Source organism: Mixophyes fleayi, chromosome 3 (assembly GCF_038048845.1).
Source record: "Mixophyes fleayi isolate aMixFle1 chromosome 3, aMixFle1.hap1, whole genome shotgun sequence".
Lineage (NCBI taxonomy): Eukaryota > Metazoa > Chordata > Amphibia > Anura > Limnodynastidae > Mixophyes > Mixophyes fleayi.
Genome location: NC_134404.1, coordinates 316,327,703 through 316,341,695, shown reverse-complemented (window position 1 = coordinate 316,341,695; position 13,993 = coordinate 316,327,703). Strand labels below are relative to the sequence as shown.

General features: G+C 39.4%; 1 protein-coding gene and 1 long non-coding RNA gene across 23 annotated transcripts in view; both read right to left on the bottom strand.

Annotated features, from left to right (window-relative positions):
- Positions 1-13,993, bottom strand: part of NRXN1 (neurexin 1) — a 1,083,382-nt gene that overhangs the window by 779,676 nt on the left and 289,713 nt on the right. The gene's annotated exons all lie outside the window — the stretch shown is intronic.
- LOC142144832 (uncharacterized) lies at positions 10,594-11,659 on the bottom strand. The gene is made up of 3 exons (XR_012689789.1): positions 11,504-11,659; positions 10,700-10,732; positions 10,594-10,644 (listed from the first exon to the last, which is right to left on the bottom strand). It is a non-coding gene; the product is annotated as an uncharacterized LOC142144832 (long non-coding RNA).

The following is a 13,993-nucleotide window of genomic DNA, read 5'->3' as shown; positions in this document are numbered from 1 at the left end:
TAGAGATATAAGGGGCATTAGAGTTGGAGAGAGCCTTGTAAGTGGTGGTGAGGAGTTTTAAAAGGATTCTGTAGGGGAAGGGGAGCCAGTGTAAGGCAAGGCAGAGAGGGGAGGCAGAGGAGGAATGGCGCGAAAGGGAGATGAGTCTTGCGGCCGCATTGAGTATAGAGCAGAGGGGGGAGAGACAGGAGTGGGGGAGGCCAGTGAGGAGGAGGTTACAATAATCGAGGCGAGAGATGATGAGTGCATGGATGATAGTTTTGGCGGCATCCTGAGAGAGAAAAAGAAGGATGCGAGCGATGTTGCGTAGTTGGAAGCGACAGGCTTGGGCAAGGGAATGAATGTGGGGGGCAAAAGAGAGAGAGGAGTCGAGGGTGACACCCAGGCAGCGAAGTTGGGTGACAGAGGAGATGGTGGTGTTATTGACGACAATAGAGAGGTCATGGTGGGATGGGAGTAAATGTAAATGTTATTATCAACTCCTTTATAAGCAACCGGATGTTTAATGGCCCTTTTTGCAAAATAATGGGAGCTTTTCTATGGTGCACCAATTTGGAACAGTTCAGCCTTAGGATGTTTGCATCTCACATATCCATATCAGTCATCAAGACATTGATGTATATTAATGATTAGGACTACTTATTCTAAAATACAAGTTGACCAATATAAAAAAGCTATGAAAAAAATTCACAAATATAAATATAAAACTATCAGGAACTGTTAGTATTGTGATAGACACTGCAGTCTACTACTTTTATCCATCTTATGGAGCGAATGGCTGACATCAGAAAGCAATAGCTTACACTTTGCTACATAGCAAATGCAAATAGAATAAAACATCTCCCATTTTGTTTTTGCATTGAAAGTTTTATATATAATTGTGAATGTTACTAGTATAGATTTTATATAAGATAACTTGTTGTCCTTTAATATGCTCTTAGGGATATATTTATCAAGAAACGGGGGTTTTAATGTGCACTGGAATACTGAAACTGGAAGTCCAGATTCATTAAAAAAAAACAAAGTAAAAAAGATATAAAAAATATGGGGAAAAAAATAGAAAAAAATTCATTACAAAATTTCTAGAGAATTTTGAAAAAAAAAAACAAAAACAGTAAAGTGCACAGTTCTGTTGGCAAAGTAAATAGTAACATAACATTGGGACGTCACTTAGTAGTCACCAGATGCCACCGCAAAGTAAATCCAGCTTTGGTGAAAGAGTCAAATGATGAATAATAGATTTTAAAAAAGTGTGACAAAGAGACAACATATTTCTTATGGGAAATAACAATAAAATCACAGCACTAGTGATAAAAAAAAAACATTTTCTGTCTCTCCAGACAACAAGAAACCCATTCCATGCGCTAAGGGAAAGTGACAAGAGAAAGCTACAGTCAGTTTCTATAGAATTTACTATTTGCTAAACAGCCAGTAATGAAGGCTTCCAATTGTGTTATGACTGGTATAGGATTCTATATAGATCTGTTGTCACATCAATCCGCTACACGTATGTGACATTATTAAATATCATTATTTTTAAAGTGACAGGAAGGCAGATAAACTGGTAATGTCAACATATATCCAGAGGCATTTTTACATGTCCAACCATAGAGATAGCTGTAGTCAGATACAATACAATTTCAATAGCTGAAGATAGACAGACAATAGATCGATAAAAATAGATAGATAGATAGATAGATAGATATGGGATAGATAGATAGATAGATAGATAGATAGATAGATAGATATGGGATAGATAGATAGATAGATAGATAGATAGATAGATAGATAGATAGATAGATAGATAATTAGATAGATAGATAGATAGATAGAAAGATAGATAGATAGATAGATAGATAGATAGATATGCCTTGAAAAGCTATTCAGCCCCAACCACTTTAAGAATTTAAGAAAACATGGCAGTATCATAATTTAATAAGTATTTCGTTAGTTGGGTCAAACTGAAGCACCTCGGCAGCTCTGGCAATTATTTCGGCCAGTAGTCTTTGATCACCAATAAAGAGTAATTCCTCCTTGCACAAATGCTCAAGCTGGATCAGGTTAGTCGGGGAGTGATGATGGACAGTACATTGGAGGTCTTGAAAGTATTCTGGATTTTATCATTTATCCGACTGCAAGAGGTCAATTTTCCCATTGATGTAGAGTCCATCTCGAGTTCATAGATCGATTTCTGGATAATAAAAACCTCCCCAGGACTCTCACCACTACTTGATAAGTGCCAGTTTGAATGAGTATTATCACTAGGCTGCGTTGTCAGGAATAGTTATTCAGCTTTCAGAATGGTCGCCTCCACTGTATGTATGTATGAGACAATGTAATGGACACTAACCACAGACATTAAATGTTTTTATTTAACAACCCCTTTGATAACATTTATTTACAACACTGTTTCTCAGGCTGTGTAGGGAACAGGGTACAGAAGGAAGATCCTACACATCTTGATAGTACAGCTTGTGTTTACACAGCTACCAGTGTTAACTACCAGTGTTAACTGCACAATCCCCTTCTGGTCAATAGACCACAGGGGATTGGTCAATGACTTTCCAAAGTAGCTGCAGAACTCCCCCACGGAGCTCAACTGTATCCTGAGGAGCAGAGGCTGGGGTATCTGTGTTAACAAGGGATTGTTTCCAGAAACAATATTGTTGTATACAATTTTAAACTTAGCAGTCCTTAAATCTGGGTTTTTCTAAAGGTTCAAGAAGGTAAGAGCTCTAAGTTAAAAGTGTCTAGTAGAAAAAAAATCAAAACAGATTCAATACCAAAATCATATATAAGAATATATATTTTAAGAATTTTTATTCAGAAAATCATTTTATTATTTTGCGTAAAGAATGAATGGGGTCCGTGCTCATTACACACAACAGAAAACATTCACATAAAACTTTTATTATTGAAGAACTTCAACAAACAACAATGTTCTTGCTCTCTGATGTTACCAAAGTACGGAGGAAGCAAGTCTTTTTTTATTTTTTTTTATTTTTAAAAAAAGGTTATGATTCTGTTGTCTGTGAGGTTAAAAAAGCCAAGTCTCGCTGTGCCCCAGGAAAGGCGCTCTGCCCCAGTGGAGAAATAAGAGTTATTGCTAAGGCAAATGAGAAGAACTGTGCAGGCACCTCAGAATTCAGCTTTCTCCACATCAATACATTGAAATCTCAGGGGCATACCCTGGATGTATTGTGCAAACTTATTTTTCCATGGTGTTTTAATTAAAAAGGGGGTCATTCTTGTGTCAGTAAAAATATCAACACATGCTTCTACTGAGGACTGGTTTTGCTGGATGGCTGATCTGATTATCAGTGTCAGTAATGTGGGTATAGATTGCTGTAGCAGGTTTTTAACAGCGATTGAGTGATGCAGCATACATATAGAATGATTGAAAAGGAGGCGGAGTCATGTTACACTTGGGGCGTGGCTAATAAACGTCAGCCCAAAATGGCTATGGGGAAGGTATAAGAGAAAGCAAATGAAAATTCTTGCACAATACATAAAAAGACCCAGGAAGGGATTTCAGTCCGTTAATGTATGGTAGCGAATCAGCTTAATTAAAAAAACAAAAAACTTGCAAAACAACAGTAAAAGATTGCATATGGTTTCATAGAAATATTACATCAAGACACATTTAAAGCTTTACCAGACTTACAAATAAAAGCGAACAGTTAAAAATAATCCCCCACTGTGAGACCAGAATTATTTAGAATATGATACTGTGAATTATTATCTCCCCTTCCCAGCTTTTCCGTATCTCTGATTTTTTTTTTTATCTGCCGCAGACTATCTGTTATTTTGCATTTTCAGTACGCATTTGATCCTTAGACTGCTCGTTACCATTTTATCCCTGAAACACCGTCTCTCTGCAAAGTTAATGGACTTAGACATAAACAATAAATATTTCCCATAAATTGGACATTTGGCAGCAATCAATATCTACCCTAAATCACCTACATCACCCAACTGTATTGGGTTTTTTTTTCTCCCTATGCTAGAAATGGTAATCTGATGGCTGTTATGAACAGTCAGGGAAATACGGACTCTTGTTTGATGAAAATGTTATCTTAAAAATATATATTTGTTCAACACCTTAGACGATTCTGTTTGAGTTAGGGTAAACAGCTGTTCCATATGCAGTTATGGGATAGCTCCTACAACAGCCAAATAGATCCGGATGGCTTAACACTGTCCTGATATATAATTTACAGTATTTTCTATTCCCTCTGACATATCCTTGCTCTCACAGGAGTGTGAGGTCCTTAATCAATGAAGCAGTGAGTCAGTCTCAACTGACTGAGCATTCTCAATGCCAACAGGGATTTTCAGCCTTTGTTCTTGTATCAGACACTTGGCTACATGGTAAATAAGACTGCACTAATTCAGCGTTCATTGTGCATAGGTCAACTGAGAGATTTAGGGGGAGATAATATGGGGAATGTTATAATAGCGCAGTATTATGTATATAACTGTTCTGTGTATATTCTCACTGGATGTTAAATGCATGACTTGAGGGCTGCCCTGATTTTCGTCACCGTCCAAATAACAATGCGAAGGTGGTTCTTTAAAAAAAAATCTTAAAATAAATACAATTGTGCTGAATGCAACCATGGGAAGACTTTTAATAGCCTCCAAGATGATTAGATTGCTGGATAAGCATTTTGTTAACAAATCCCATCAATTTTCTCACTGGAGCCTATGGTTACCTAATAAACTACAAAACAAATCACAGAGTATTTCCATAAGAATGATCTTTAGAATCTGCAAGATTAGTATGTAGACTAAGTAGTTCTCCTATTTATCCCGAAAGAGGGTCTGATTCATTAAGGCAGGCAAAGTGAACGCATTGGGTATTTTTTGTTTTTGAAAATATGCGAAATTCGGGAATATGTACGTCCATATTGAAGGTCTGGGTCTGAAGAAACATCTAGGTGCGCTCTACTCTGACAGACAAGACACTGCAGGATATGTACAATACATATGTGGGATATAAAGTCCCAGTAGAGTGCACAGAAAAAAGAAATTAAATTAATGTAACCTGTTATAAATATAATCATTAATGACAAAACATTAAAAAGAAAGTGTTTTATCATCCCCCCTTCCCATAAAATACATTTATTAGTATGGTATTAATGTCAACTGTACATAAATTGCATTTTTACAGATGCTCCTGACTGCAAACATATGTTCTAGCTGCAAACGCCATCACGTCCGTGATCGCTATCAGAAGTCACTAAGACTATCACACCCGACCTGTAGCTTGTGCAAGGGATATGACAGGAAAGCATGTAACTTTGACATGCCTAAAGACTGAATCGAGTGTAGCTGTGTGCGATCGAGCTTGGCACGCCCTTATTGTACATTGACTACGTGCATATGCCCATTCCCCTCCCCATTCCGCCCATGAAATCGCAGGCTGTCGGAAGTGTCCTTTGTACTTGAAGATGAAGTGGTTGTTGTTGCATTCACTGGTCTGGTTTTGGGCATGCGCGGAACGATTTTGCACAAAATACAACGCGTGCCGGCATTTACATTTCCTAATGAATCAAGCCCAGAATGTTCTGTTTAGGATTACAACGGCTACATTAGCTACTCATTTGGGAATAATCAGGGCCAGCACTACCATTAGATGAACCTGGGCGATTGCTTAGCGTGCCAATGGTTAAGGGGCTACTAGAGATCTACTAAAAAACTTGAATGAGTGACATAATCATACTTGCCTACTTTGGGCAAGTTCTTTCCGGGAGAGGGGCGTGACTGGAGGGTGGGAGGGGGCGGCTTGTGGCCTAATGCATCATTTTGCCCCCCCCCGCGACAGAAATGTCGTTGTGTCGCGTGGGGGAACATTCCTGGAGAGTTGGCAAGTATGGACATAATGCCACCAATTCAGTGTTATTAATGCCCCCACACGGAGCAACAGCTGCTGACATGAAGGAGAGCAGACAGCAGTTTCTTACATATGAAGCTGCTGGCTGCTGCTCTTTCATGTCAGAGTTACGCTAGGAGTGTGGCGCTTAGTTATGATGTCATAGCCAAGCGCAACATTCTCAGTCTCAAGAGGAGAAAATGCCTCATCTGCAAAGGTAAGAAGTAGCAAGGGTGGGGGTGTAACATGAGAGAGAGGGGGCACTTAAGGTACCCCTAGGGCTTGCACCAGCCCTAGAAATCACCTCAGGTGAACATTTATCAAATTTAAGCCTTCACTGGTAAAGCTATAGCGTTCATTTGATGCAGGTCACACTTCACTGGCAGTGTCCATTGCATTTTTCCAATGCTGTGTATCTCCTGGTGTGCTAGTGTTACAATACATATGACAACATTTCTGAAAACAGTTTTACATTAAGTAATTCTGCAAAATAGTGCTGTAACCTATAGCAACTAATCAGATTTTAATTGTCTAATTTTCTTTTACAGTTTAGAAAATGAGAGCAAAATCCTGATTTTTGGTTACAGCACCTATTTGTCACCGTTGTTTTTGCACCAATTTTCATAAATGTCCCCCAGTCATTGGTGTCACAGCCACTGGTGATAGCTGATTGCTTATTTATCGCCTTATGCAGCTACAGGTTGAGTTAAAAAAACAAACAAACACGCAACAAGTATAATAAAAATCAATTGGTTATATTACTACATTACTGTCTGGCTAAAATCTACGGCCATTTACTTCATTAGCTTCAATAACCTGAGAATTAAGATATTATTGCATTGTGAAGTTTTGGAGCTTTACCTAACAAAATATATGTAATTCTTTCCTGCAGAGCTAGAACCACAGTGATCAGCTCTCTCCTGCGACCCGAAGTGGCACTTGTACTTCTGCATCTCTGCTGGCCCCCAGGGAACTCAAAACAGTGTATCCCTGATTACATAAGACAATATAAACTCAGCCAGCTATTTATATTCATGTGATTAAAAAAAAACTTGAATTCTAACAATATATATGAAAATGTTCCCAAATACTTGTGAATGTTTCATTTTGGTGCAAAAAGTACATGCTCACATTCCTTCCAATGTCCAGATTTCAGTGGGGAAATTCCTTCCAATTTTAGGCATAGTTGCCTACTCTCCCGGAATGTCCGGGAGACTCCCGAATTTTTGGGAGTTCTCCCGGACTCCCGAGAGAGCAGGCAAAATCCCAGATCCAGCTGTCGCCATTGTTAAATATGGTGGGGGTGTGGTAAATGTGGCATCGTGGCCCCACCCCCTGCTGCGATTGGCCAAAGTTGCATATGATTGACAGGGGCGGAACCTAAAGGTGCACCACGCGTGGCCACGCCCCCTCGGGACAGTACCAATTTTAGCACAGGTTTGTACTGCGGGTGGGGGAAGGGACACTTTAAATTGAATGGTAACTGTGATTTTTTACCTTTGTACCCTTAATATCCCATAATTCACCATCACATTACAGTTACAGGGCTTCAGAATGACAGAAAACCTAGTACAACTTACATGTCTATTCATTCACCAGATAAACATTAATCAAACAGGATCAAAAGTGCAAACAATAGCAAGGAGACAATTACCAAATTAAATTTGCATTGAAATAAATTGTAAAAACAAGGGTACAACTTTGTTAGACAATTAGACACAAATGACAAGCATTTTGCTGTTGAGGATATGAAATACTTTAATATGCTCGATTACCTAATTACAGCCTAAAATGTTTTCTGCCAGTGATTCATGCAGCAATTATTGTAAGAGAACTTCATACAAATACATAGAAAGATGGATAACAGCACATTAGTAATGAGAAAGGCTCTGCGCATCACTAAAGAGACAGGGCCATTTGTTTCAGGTGAAATCAAAGCTATATACAAAGCTGTTTCTGTAACAAAAACAGTGTTCCTTTGCCCCAATAATTGGGAAATGCATGTGCTAGAGATAGTTCTGTGCATTTCCCTATGACCATGAACAAACCTAAGGACATACTTGCCTAATGTTTGGACCTCCCCTTCAGGAGATTCCGCAGGGGTGGTACAGGGGACAAGTGCGGGGGAGGGGCAAGTCGCGTCATCACAGCCTTGCTGCCACAGTGTTGCAGCAAAATTTGTGTGGGGAAAGCCAGGGTGACACCATTCGCACTGAATCGTACCATCAAGACCCCACTAGCTTCAGAAGAAGGTGAAGCGGGATCCAAAAGGGTGGCCTACTCTGCCGAAATCTGTTAATCTCCCAGACATTTCAGTAGAGGAAGCAAGTATGCTTAATGAGCTGTGTCTCCTTTGAAAAAGACCAAACTGATTGGATGAAACTCGTCAGCTGGTTATTACCACACAGGAACTAGCAGAGAGTTGTATAGATTCACAGACAAGAGGAGTGGATTGCAAGCACGGTTTTGGAAAAAAATCTAGCCAAGAAGCATAACATCGGAGACCACTAGCAGTTCATTACACCCCGAATCTATAACAAGGTGGAATGAGTGCTCCAGCGGAGTAAACAGGTACCGGAAGATCAAGGTAATATTCTTAATCCTCATATTGTTGACCTAAATACTTCTGTGGCTAAAATCATACCGGAATAGTGGACTTACTACTCGGATGGATCGATTAACATACTCATACCCATCTTGTGGGGATACTTTTCTCCTAATCCTCCAACCGAGAGCAGTTCCTCAAAAACATTTCTATAAAATAAGCTGTTTCCTAATGACCATTTGACAAATTGAGCCTGAATTACCAATACTAAGAGATTCGGTGGACTCCTGTGGTTAATTGACAAACCTGAATTTTATGTGTGTTCTATGCTGATAGAATTCTATTCTAAGTTTATACAAATTGAAATTTGAAATTAGTTGTGCTATATGACTGTGCTTTGTAGCACATAATGCAATTATATCTTCCGGAGTGCTGTGTTAAAATAGATTTTTGCCTGTCTCCTTTCAGCCTGATTACAGCGATTTGTTTTGGACCTACCACACCTACATGAGGAGGACGCTGCCTATCAGTAACACCACCAATCTCTGATATTGTGAGGGGATTCTTGCATGTGAAAGGACTGACAGGAGGACTCTGGGAGCAGTTAAGTGGATAACAATGACTCTGTGGTTACATAGATTCACCGTTTAAGAACCTACTATAGGTAAAGCGGCACGACAAAAATATAATACACAAGTTAACCAGTACATGATACTCATGCATTCTAGTCAAATCAAGCTACTTAAGGTGTTAAAAAGGTTCTTGTCATGCATTTGGGCCATAGCCCAGGCCTCAACCACCAACTACTCCCCACTGTCACCCCCGGCAACCACCAACCACTCCCAACTGTCACTTCTGCTTCAAGAAATATATACATATTTTTTTTAAATCTTTATAAACACTTTTAACAATTAACAAATTAAATTAACAAATTAAAAACATCTTAGTATACCAAATTTCAGCCCTTTCTGAATTTTTTTTCCACACACACTAAGAATTTAGTAGGTCAGTGTATAACTCCACCCAGCAGGTGGCGCTGCAGCTTGGTTTTATTTTTTCCACACACACACAGACAGACTGACTAACACACGCCACTAAGCATTTATATATTAGATTCATCTCTCAATAATTATATCACAGAAATACAAAAAAATATTAGTGTGCATTTAATGGCATAGTCCATTACAAGGAGAATCTATAGTTGTACAATTATTGCTTTTTTAACTGGTTCAGCAACAAAGCTTAACAAATACTCTAAAAAAAACAAATCATTCAAAGGGATTCTCAATAGTCTATCAATAACCGCATGTATTCTAGAACCTTGCAAGAATTGGATCATTAACAGTTTCTGCACAAGATTTACCACTGGGATTTATTCTAAAAAGAACCATGCTTACAATGCTAAGTAATGCAAAAATACCAGAAGTTATTATATAAAGGCATATTATTTGAATGAAAATAAAGCTTACCAATAATACATACATTATAACCACACACTTTTCTAAGGAATATTCGGATTGTTAGATATCAATTCCTCTACTTGCTCATTTCCTATTCCATGTTATAAAAAAATCACCATGTGATTTCCCAGCATTCTTTTTGTGTTCAATGTATTCAAAACTTGTATTGAAATGTGATTCACTCTATAATATTGTTTGCCAATAGTCATGTATAACAACAAACTTTCCTAATTGGCTTGCTCATATCAAAGGGCCATTACAATGGATGTGAGCCTATGGAAGATTAGCAATACCATACTGCTTATTGCATATTATACATCACACAGGTTTATTCCATTGTAGCACCATAGTTAGCATTGCTGACTCACAGTACTGGGGTCATGAGTTTGATTCTGACCATGGCCCTATCTATATGTTCTCCCTGCGTTTCTTCTGGGTTCTCCGGTTTCCTCCCACACTCAAAAAAAACACATATTGATAGATTAATTGGCTTCTGACAAAATGGACTGTCTGGGTGTGTGTGATACGGAATTTAGATTGTAAAATCCCATGGGACAGGGTCTAATGTTAATGACTTAATCCTCTGCAAAGAACTGCTAATATGATTAGCGCTGTGTTAAAAAAATGCAGGAAGTTAAACGCTCCAATAATGGACAAAACTTTTTGTTTTATTTCTAATTTAATACTGTAGCAGACTAAATATTTTTTTTGTATGTCACTGTTTTCTCGATAACTGTACTGTAATGTTTGTAGAAAGTGTACCCCTTGTGTACTCCTTGTGTACACCTTCTGCACTCCTTGTGTACACCTTCTGCACACCTTGTGTACACCTTGTGTACACCTTCTGCACACCTTGTGTACACCTTCTGCACACCTTGTGTACACCTTCTGCACACCTTGTGTACACCTTCTGCACACCCTTGTGTACACCTTCTGCACACCCTTGTGTACACCTTCTGCACACTTTGCGTACCCCTTGTGTACACCTTCTGCACACCTTGTGTACACCTTCTGCACACCTTGTGTACCCCTTGTGTACACCTTCTGCACACCTTGTGTACCCCTTGTGTACACCTTCTGCACACCTTGTGTACACCTTCTGCACACCTTGTGTACACCTTCTGCACACTTTGCGTACCCCTTGTGTACACCTTCTGCACACCTTGTGTACCCCTTGTGTACACCTTCTGCACACCTTGTGTACACCTTCTGCACACCTTGTGTACCCCTTGTGTACACCTTCTGCACACCTTGTGTACACCTTCTGCACACCTTGTGTACACCTTCTGCACACCTTGTGTACACCTTCTGCACACCTTGTGTACACCTTCTGCACACTTTGCGTACACCTTCTGCACACCTTGTGTACACCTTCTGCACACCTTGTGTACCCTTGTGTACACCTTCTGCACACCTTGTGTACCCCTTGTGTACACCTTCTGCACACCTTGTTTACCCCTTGTGTACACCTTCTGCAGACCTTTTGTACACCTTCTGCACACCTTGTGTACCCCTTCTGCACACTTTGCATACCCCTTGTGTACAGCTTCTGCACACCTTGTGTACAGCTTCTGCACACCTTGTGTACACCTTGTGTACCCCTTGTGTACACCTTCTGCACACTAATACAGCAGCTCTTGTCTGTTTCATATTTAAAGCATGCATCACACCTTGAAACCAAACAATTGCTTCCACAAAACACTTTATACAGCACTATAACACATTACTTTTAAAATAAAGTATCACCCAAAAGCAATTTTACACCTTCAACTGTTTCCTGCTCTGTACATTTCCAAGTTATGTATTTATAAGCCTGGGATGTATCTCTCGCTCACTGCTTCTTTCATGCCCACGATAGGCTCTCTGAATGTATGAATGTTGTCTTTTAGGATGTATATTAACTGCAATGAATCCACAGCAGTTTTAGTTATGAGCATCATGGTTTAATAAATGTTAAATAAGTCTCTATGAAGATCTATTTTCTGCATTGATATTGCTTGGTCTAATCATTACTGCAATAAGCTTAAAACCTGTACACTGTACATGCATGGGGAGATTATCAAGGACCCGCTCACTTTCCTACTAGTGCAACGAGAAGTGGGAGGATGGCCTACTTTGCCGGAAATCAGGGAGGGTTCCTCAAAATTTGGAAGCCTCCTTGACATTCTGGGAGAGTAGTCAAGTATGGGAAATTGTTTTGTTTTCTCAAATACTAATCTTAATCTTGAACATATTTCTATTTAACGAATCCACATTCTGCAGAAAAAAAATAAACAATTTACTTGTGAGTTAAAAGAACCAACAAAAAAAATTAAATATTATTGAAATAGAAAGTTAATGCCAGAGGTCTTTCAACACTAAGTCAAAGTTACGTAGGGCTTGACTTGGAGCGGAATGTAAAAGATGTCTTGTGAATAACCATAGATGCATCTTAACATTTGCCTTTCCAAGTCTGTGCTTTGAGTTGCACGTGCCTGGGGCATAGATATATCAATCATCATCATCACCTTCAAAACTTGCACTCGGTTTGTATAGATGCAAAAATTACTTGAAGCTACCACAAGATTCATCTCAAAGAGCGTGCTTTACTTGGGTCTGCATGCCCTTAATGTATGGCACTTACATGTTAAGATCCTTGATCCGCAACACCAAATGCAAGTAAGGACAGGTAAGATACACGCACTCTAAACACGGACATAAATTGTGTGCATACACAGCACAACTGGTAAATATTTTTTATTTTTTTTTATAAATATTTTTTTTTTTATATCTGTTTTGTATATTATTCTTATTTCTTTGTCTTTTTTTCTCTTTGTTTACTCTAAGTGGATCTTCCAGTTTGACGTGCATGCGTAACCTGGCTGGCAGATCACGTATTCGCATATGCTCCAAGGCTGCACTCACGACCAGTATCACTCAACGATATTTTCTTTGCAAATTGCGCTCATAGTTGATTTTCTACTGCCGTGATAAGAGCATACACTCTCCTGGAATGTCTGTGAGACTCCCGAATTCCGGGTAGGTCTCCTGGGGGAGCAGGCAAAGCTCCCGTATCCTGCCCATCGTGAGATGATTCGCGACTCGCGGTCAATCGCTTCATTTTGGCCGCGCCCCCCCCGCAACAAAATTATTATTTTGCCGCGGAGGCAAAATGGCGCGATTCCCCACGTCCCGTCCCCTTTCGACCTCCACACCACACCCCACTCTGGGATCTTTACAAAGTTGGCATGTATGGGTAAGAGGCGATAGAAAATTATTGTTATTACCACCTGTGCCCTAAACCAGCAGGTTCGGCATTAAACTCACTCAGAAAGTACCAGAACTGAGTAACACATGTTATGATATGTATTATGATTATTATCTCAAGCAGCTGACTAAGAAATATGTTACAAATGTCAAGGCTACACTACTTTTACACTATGTACTTCACTAAATGTCAAAAAGATTTTACCATTTTATCACACAGAACATATTGCTAATGGAAAAAAGAATATATTTAATAGCTCCTGCTTCTCTTCACAGGAAACGGAGAATAACAAAATTATGGCAATTCAGAAACTTGGCAAAATGGATTTTAAAACTTGTTAAACTGTAAATATGTAAAAGAAGGATTTAGCAGAAAATGTAGGGTTAATGAGTTAGTGGCTAGTGCAGCAGTGTATCTTTGTATCCCCTGGTGCTTGCATCAAATTTGGCTGCATATATAACAGACAGTGTAAACAAGTAATATCATACTTTCCTATTTTCCCGGAATCTCCGGAAGTCCCCTGAGTTTCGGAGAAAGCCTCACTAAACTCCCGGAAGAGCAGGCAACCTCCCAGACACTTGTGGAGGTGGGACTTAATGACGCAAAGGCGTCACCCCCCTATACTTGTCACATGACCTGTTCTCCTGGATCTACCGGAAGACAGGTTTTAAAAGTTGTCAAGTATGCTCTGTAACGGATACGTTCTATAAACAAAGCTGGTAAGTGATTGGGAGTCACCAATCACTTACCAGCTTCACCATCTAGATGCTTCTGAAAATCGTCACATTCAGGCCAGGCAGTGAAACTATATTTTCTCTCAGGGCATACTGATGTGTTCCCTTTCTACCATTGCTTAGGGGGTCCAT